This window comes from Antechinus flavipes, chromosome 1 (assembly GCF_016432865.1).
Source record: "Antechinus flavipes isolate AdamAnt ecotype Samford, QLD, Australia chromosome 1, AdamAnt_v2, whole genome shotgun sequence".
In the NCBI taxonomy this organism is placed as follows: domain Eukaryota; kingdom Metazoa; phylum Chordata; class Mammalia; order Dasyuromorphia; family Dasyuridae; genus Antechinus; species Antechinus flavipes.
The window spans coordinates 552262859-552270088 of record NC_067398.1 but is presented as its reverse complement, the minus strand read 5'-3'; positions in this window follow the sequence as shown (position 1 = coordinate 552270088).

Sequence of the window (7230 nt, the reverse complement as noted above, 5' to 3'; positions counted from 1 at the left end):
AGAATGAAAGAAGACATGAATACCTGGATCACAAGGTATATTGAAGAAATCCTGTGATTTCCCTTCTGCTACCGCTTGCACCGATTTCCATTTATGCTAAGTCATGGACAGAAGCTCTCAATGAGGGGCTACTTTTGTCATCTCCTCTTTGTAGATGGACTTTCTCGACCACCATCAGTAGGAAGAGAAGGAAAAAAGTATTTGGATTGGGACTGTGTGGGCACAGGGATGATGGGAATAGAAGAGAGAGGCAGATAGATAAGTAGAGAAGTGTTTTGGAGTCCCTGATTCCCACATATAATCTAAAAAGTGTTTATAGTTAAAAACAATAATTAAAATAGTCAGCTATCATTAAATATTGCTCCTCATTTCCACACCAAACTACTAGAAGAAGACAATCTACAGTCTGCCTCCACTTTCTCTTCTCTCACTCACTAATCCTTTATAATCTGATTTTGGATTTTACCATTAAAATGAAATTGCTCTCTCAAGGTTACTAAAGGTCTCTTAATTGCTAGACACCATAGTTTTTTTTTTCAGTTCTCCTTCTTTTTTTCTCTATAGCTTTGTCACTGTCAACCACCCCACCTCTTCCTTTTGGATATTTTCATCTTCAGCTTTTTTTACTCTGCCTCTTCCTGATTCTCTTCTAATCTGTTCATGAAATCTCTCAACTCTTTTGCTAGGTAATCACTCATTCTTTGCCCCATAAGAATTGAATTGAGTTCTCTTGTTTTTTGTTTTTTTTTTTTCTCTCTTTCCTCCATCTCTCAATGATTTTATTATAGTTCCCATGATTTCAGCTATCATCTCTTGCTGCATTTACGTCTACAGTCCTAATGAAGCTCCTAAGCCTTCTGGAAAACCCCACATGGATATTGTATTAATGTCTTAAACATAGCATGTTCAAAAGTGAATGAATGCAATATTTTTTCTCCTCAAACTCTCTTCTCCTCCAAAATTATTTTCTTGTATTGAGGACACATTATATTTCCGGTTCCTCAGGTTCTTAGCCCCAGGAAATCCTTGACTCTTTCATTACTTTTACTCCAGAGCTCCAATTAAGTCTTATTGATTCTATCTCTATATGGGTCCTCTTTACTCTCATGTCTACTACCCTAGTTCCAGGTTCTATTACAATCTCTTTGTCCCGACTATTATAGATGTTCCTTTCTTCTAGTTTACCCTCTCCAATCCATTCTGCACCTCTAGCTGAACTAGTTCCCTCTTGGGGGAAAAAAATAAACCACTCCATTTATTATAGCCCTTTCAAGTCTAGGTATAATCTACCTAGGTTTGTTTCACATTTATCACCTTCACACATTTCCCATTCCAATCTAATTGGTTTATCTCTTGTTGCCTGGACCTGAGCACTTACATCTCATTTCATCCCTTTATGACCTTTGTACAGATTGGTCTCCATTCCTAATATGCATTCCTCCTTATCTCTGTCTTTTAGAATCCCTAGCTTCCTTTAACATTCAGCACATGTGTTCCTTCTTATGACAAACTTTTCTTGATCCCTGTAATTATTAATATTTCCTTTCTTCTCAAATCATCTTACATTGTCGTATCTATTTACAGATAGTACCTGACTAGTAAAATATAAGTTCTTTGAGGACAAAAACTAATTTTTTAAATTTTATTTTCATATCACCAGTGCTTTTTAAATGTTTCTTGGATTTCATAGAATTATAACAGAAGTTAATAAATGATCTGAAGGAGTCTGGTCTTGTGATAAGCTGCTCTTCTCTTTTTCCCCACTATTAGCTGACACATTCCCTGTCTCTTCCCTGAGGTACAAAAATTACCAGTTATGGCTGCGGCTCTTTATTTTGACTTACAAAGGACACTATTTCCTTTCATCTCTTTTTTTTTATTTCATTCTCAATTCTACAGTCTTTATCAGTGTCACAGATTCTCAGCATTGGAATGGACCAAAAAGGAAATATAGTACAACTTTTACTTGAATTTAGTACAATTTTTATTTGAATGGTGAAGTCTCCCCACAAAATGTCTAACAAGTAGTCAGCTGGTTTTTGCCTGAAGGCCTCTTAGTGAGAAGAAACCTACTCTCTCTGGAGACAGCTCATGCCATGTCTAGATTCCTCTAAATAGTAAGAAATTTCTCCTTCCATAGGCTCTAAAATTGCCCTTTTGCAGCTTCTACTCATTGATCCTAATTCTATCCTCTGGAGTCAAAGAGAAAAATCTTAATCCCTTTTCCATGTGAAAGTCCTTGTTTCTTCATGCTTATTGCCTTTTACCTGTTTGCATTTTTATATTACACCAAATCGCCCTTTTTGATCACCTTGTCCCTTTTTTAAAAAAATCAGTCTATTATTTCTGACCTTTATCTATTTTTTTTTTCATAAGTCTGATATCCTCAGTCTTCCTAACCAAAAAGTCATTGTCCTTTGTCCTTCAAAGTCTTTGCTGAGGAGCTTCCATTCCAATGATTTTTTCCCTTAAAATCCAAACCCAGAGTCCCACTATATCCCTTATGAATGCTCCTGCTTTCCTCATCATGGCATGTACCAGATATACTAGTCCTTATAGATTTCTGATATCCTTATAGATATCAGAGATATCAAGCTCTACATTAAAATATAATATAATAAAATATAATGAGATTAAAATATAAAATAGCAAAATAAATACAAATACAAAAGAATACAGATAACATGTAGTCAAAGCACTTAACACAATGTCTAGCACATAGTAATTGCAATATAAATGTTGGTTGTTGTTAAATAATCGACCCATAGAGATCCATAAGTATGGCTTAGTGGCTTCCATTTCTATTTTATTTTGACACCAATCCTGGAAATGACAATTAGGGAAAGACAGTTTTTTGCCAACTCATGATCATCAAATAAATAGGGAAAATAACTTAGCAATATTAAATAAATGTGAAATCAGAATCTCTGAATTTTAGATTTTATGTGAAAATTCATTTTACTGATACATTTCCCCACCAAGGCTTTGTTGAATTGGCTGAAAAGCAGCTTTCTGAATTCTAGGAAAAAATAAACAGCAACCATCTTCCTTCTAGTTTGCACAACAGAGCCATCATGTTTCTGTGTCACCGAAACAAGTGATGACCAAAACCTCCTATTTCTGTTTTTAATGAGCTTTTCCATCAGCAGGAAATAAGAACTATGTAAAGAGTCTGGCTGCACTGGAATGCAATCAAAGACCTCTCCCTACCTAAGATACAACTACAATGTGCTTTTACTCTTGAAAACCTGATGGTGATGAAGATAACCAAAAGAGAAAATCTTAAGTTCTCTAAAATCTTTTTTGCTTACCATCCTATTCTAGTCTCTGGACATAGATCATTATTTAGAATAACTTCAAATAACTTAAATAAACGATTCCTTTGATACCCCAAATACCTAAATAATCACCTGTTTTTCTGTCTCAAAGTTTTCTTTTTTCTTCCTTAAACAGTCTTGAAAGAGTAATGACAAAAAAAAAAAAAAAAAGATAACAAACTATGACTGCCTGTAACTGTTCCTCAAATCTTAGCAATCTCATAAGCATGAGAGAGAAAGACTAATGCTTAGATCATTTTTGTTAATGTCTATGTATCTATGAGATATAGGAATTTAATGAAACCAGTTTCTCAATATTAGAGGTTCTGTGGGCTGTAGTATGAAAGTTCCCTAAAAGCCAGAACCATATGTATCTATATGTTACATACTGATCTTAGCATATGAGGTCTATTAAATTTACTGAAGGTTATATATTTTTTAAAATTACATAAATAACCACTCCCCCTCTATGCAGTAACTCATTACTAAAATCTAAGGAAAAATTAGAATTTCATTTTAGATGTTTCCTTAATTGTTTCTATGTTAATGGAATGCAGTTAACTTATGTTTTAACTTCTTAAAGAGACCATATATTCATAGGTTTGGAGCTAAAAGAAGTCTAAGAATATAACATCTTTATTATAAAGATGTAAATAAGTAACTTTCAGTGTGGAATTCAAGCCAGAGTTGGGGGGAAGAAAAGGAAAGCCAACAAAGAAGAGTTGGTGGAAAGAATAATAGCTAGAAGCCTAGATGACAACCAGAGACATTTTCTTCTTAGGTTTTGGATGCCATTCCCCTTTCAAATTAAAACACACACACACACACACACACACACACACACAGAGAGAGAGAGAGAGAGAGAGAGAGAGAGAGAGAGAGAGAAATAGAGAGACACAGAGAGAGAGAGAGAGAAAGAGAGAGAGAGAGAGAGAGAGAGAGAGAGAGAGAGAGACAGAGAGAGAGAGACAGAGAGAGAGAGAGAGAGAGAGAGAGAGAGAGAGAGAGAGAGAGAGAGAAAGAGAGAGGAAGAATGAGGTTTGAGAAGTCATGGAATCAAGCTGAAATCATTTTGAAAGGTGTTTCATATAATGATGGAGAAGGCTGGGGGATGATAACTTGGAGTAGGTCCACTTTGGCTGTCATTCTCCCCCTCCCTCCATTCTTCAGCTTTCCAAGTATCATATTTTCTACTTCCTTTCATCTGCCCAAACTGTGGCAATATGTTTAAGGTATTGGTAGGTACCACATCTATATCTTTTGCTTTTTAAGGTGGAGGTATCTCTGAGTTGTAGTAAGAGACATTTGGTAAGGACCAAGGTGGATTTGTGGAAATGAGAGGATAGATGTTTAGATCTGAAAGAAATCTTTTGATATTATCTAAGTGTGCTTTCTTTATAGATCAGGAAACTGAGACCTAGAGAAATGAGGCATGTTGATGTTGATTTTTAGTGGGCATTTAGTGGGAACTTACTAAAAAGTTCCATATGTTAAACACTCTGCATGAATGTATAAAGAAAATGGAGTTGCCCTTGGATGTGGCAGTAGATAGAGCACTGGGTCCTGGAATCAGAAGTTTCTAAGTTCAAATACAACTTCAGATACTTAACACTTACTATGTGGGCAAGTCACTTAAACCCAATTGCCTAGCAAAAAAAGAAAACAGTTTGCACAAACTGTATGATTTTTAAAATATATGGCTGACATATCTGATTTGATAGTCATCATGCTTGCTGTGTTAAATCATCCTTATTTCTGGGACATTTGTTTATATAAGAATGTCGAAGGTGTATCATAGCAAGCTTTTCTGGGGGAAAAAGTAAAACAAAAACAAACAAGGCCTTTCAAATCCCATATCATGGAAATAAAAACTCAGTATAGTCAACCTACAATTGGGAATTTTGCAAGTGATGGGCATTGCTTCATATGGCTAATTGCATCAACCCAATTGTTCTTGATCTGTAAGCTAATTGTTTTTAATATTAATTCACAGTTGCCTTCTATAGTGAGGTTCCCCATTTCTCTTTACTGTAGTTGAGGTAGGCTAATGGATGTTGCTTGGGTTAAAAACAACATCTCACACTAATGTACCCGGTGGATAAAGTTGCAAATTTTATTACGCAGAAGTTGAGAAATAGCAAAGCTAAAGAGTGCTAAACTGGACACTTTGCTACTGTAGTATCTATTTTCGGGGCTCAGGGTGCTATATTTATAGATATCTATAAATATAAATAGAGAGAAAGAGATACAAAGAAAAATACATTTAAAACAACATTATCAAATAGTTTCCAGTGTCTGAGCTTAACAGCGAGAGCAAGAACAGCAACAGTGAATTGTTTCTGTTGGGAAAATGCCCTTCTTTACCTATCCTCGCCTCTCCCTTTCCTTCCCCGAGGGCCTCCCCAGAGAAGAGCATAGAACTGGAAGCAGCTATTTCCCAACTCGTCCCAAAGGGGGAGGAAGAGCTTGGTGTCTTTTCCTTTGTCCGGTTCATCTTGTCTTCCCCTCCCCCGCCGTCCAGTTCCCAGCCTCCCCTCCACCGCCCCCGCCGGCATTCCCTCAGGTGGAAGAGTAGGGGGCGGGAGCTTCTAGCTTGTAAAACAGGTTTAGGGTTAGACTGGAATCTGGCACACATCTCCTCCCCCCCCCCCCCCCCCTTCTTCTCAGGAGAGGTGCTTGTTGTGCAGCTGCAGCATCGGCGGTCAGCCTGGCAGTATCTCCCTCCTCGCGGCTACTGTAGGGACCTGGGGAACTCCCGACGTGGTGGGGGTGGGAGAGGAGAGAGATAGAGCAATGGATGGAGGGGAGGGAGGATGCTGCTGATTCTCCTTCCTCGGAAGAGAGAAACTGGCCCTGGGCTGGGGCACTCATGGAAAGTCGGGATTCATCTGGGTGGAGGGGAGGGATGTTTTCGGAGAGGGGGAGATAAAGCCCTCACAAAGCCAAATCTGTATTTGTTCCACTCTGATAGCACCCCGAGACCTGACCAGACCTCTGCGGGAGACAAGGTCCCTGGCCCGGCCCGGAGGTTTATTTATAGCCCAGATAAGGAGCCCGAGATGACACAGACTGCAGGGGAGGTGGTGGCTCAGGGAGCAATGTGGGTTGGTTTCATTTTGCTTCATCTCTGGACCTGGGAACTGTGTCCTTTTGGTCCTTCCGGGGGCAGAGATGGGGAAGAGAAATAGACAAGGGAGACTTGTTGCACCCTGGGAGAAGATACCTCTCCCCACCGCCTCCCAGGCCGAGTTCGGCGGGGGCTGCAGTTTCCGGGGAGTGCCTAGTTCTGGGGGGCGCAAAGGCACCGAAAGTGCCAGGGGGTGAAAGACAGGAGTGTTTGCCCAAACGCATTCCACAAGCGGCCTTTTGTTATCTAGAAGTGTTTCATCGAGGTTTACTTTGGGAATTTTAGGTCATCTCTTCTCTGCTTGTGGTCTGCCAGGGTGGGTGGAAGAAGCTTGGCAATATGTCAAGAGCTGCTGCTGCTGCTGCTGCTGCTGCTGCTGCTGCTGCAGCTTCCTGGAGGTGGAATGACAGCTAACTTCTCTACTGACCCCACCTGGTCTCAGAGGGAGCTATGCTCCCTGGGCTAGATCGACCCTGCAGGTCTGGAAGAATCGGCACAGAGAGCTTGGTTGTCAGGAAAAAAACACTGACTTTGAAGTCATTAGACTTGGGGTGCAGGGGAAAGTGCCGAACGCCGAGTCAGGAACGCTGAGATTTCTAGTTCCTCCTCTTACAATTATTGATAATAGCTCTGTGATCAGCAGCAAGTCACTTAAACTCTGTGAGCCTCAGTTTCTTTTACTATATAATGGGCATACATCATACCGCTAACCCCTATCTATCAAATAAGATAATATGTATGAAACAGGTACTTTATAAATCTTAAAGTCCCTTATAAGTGTCAGGC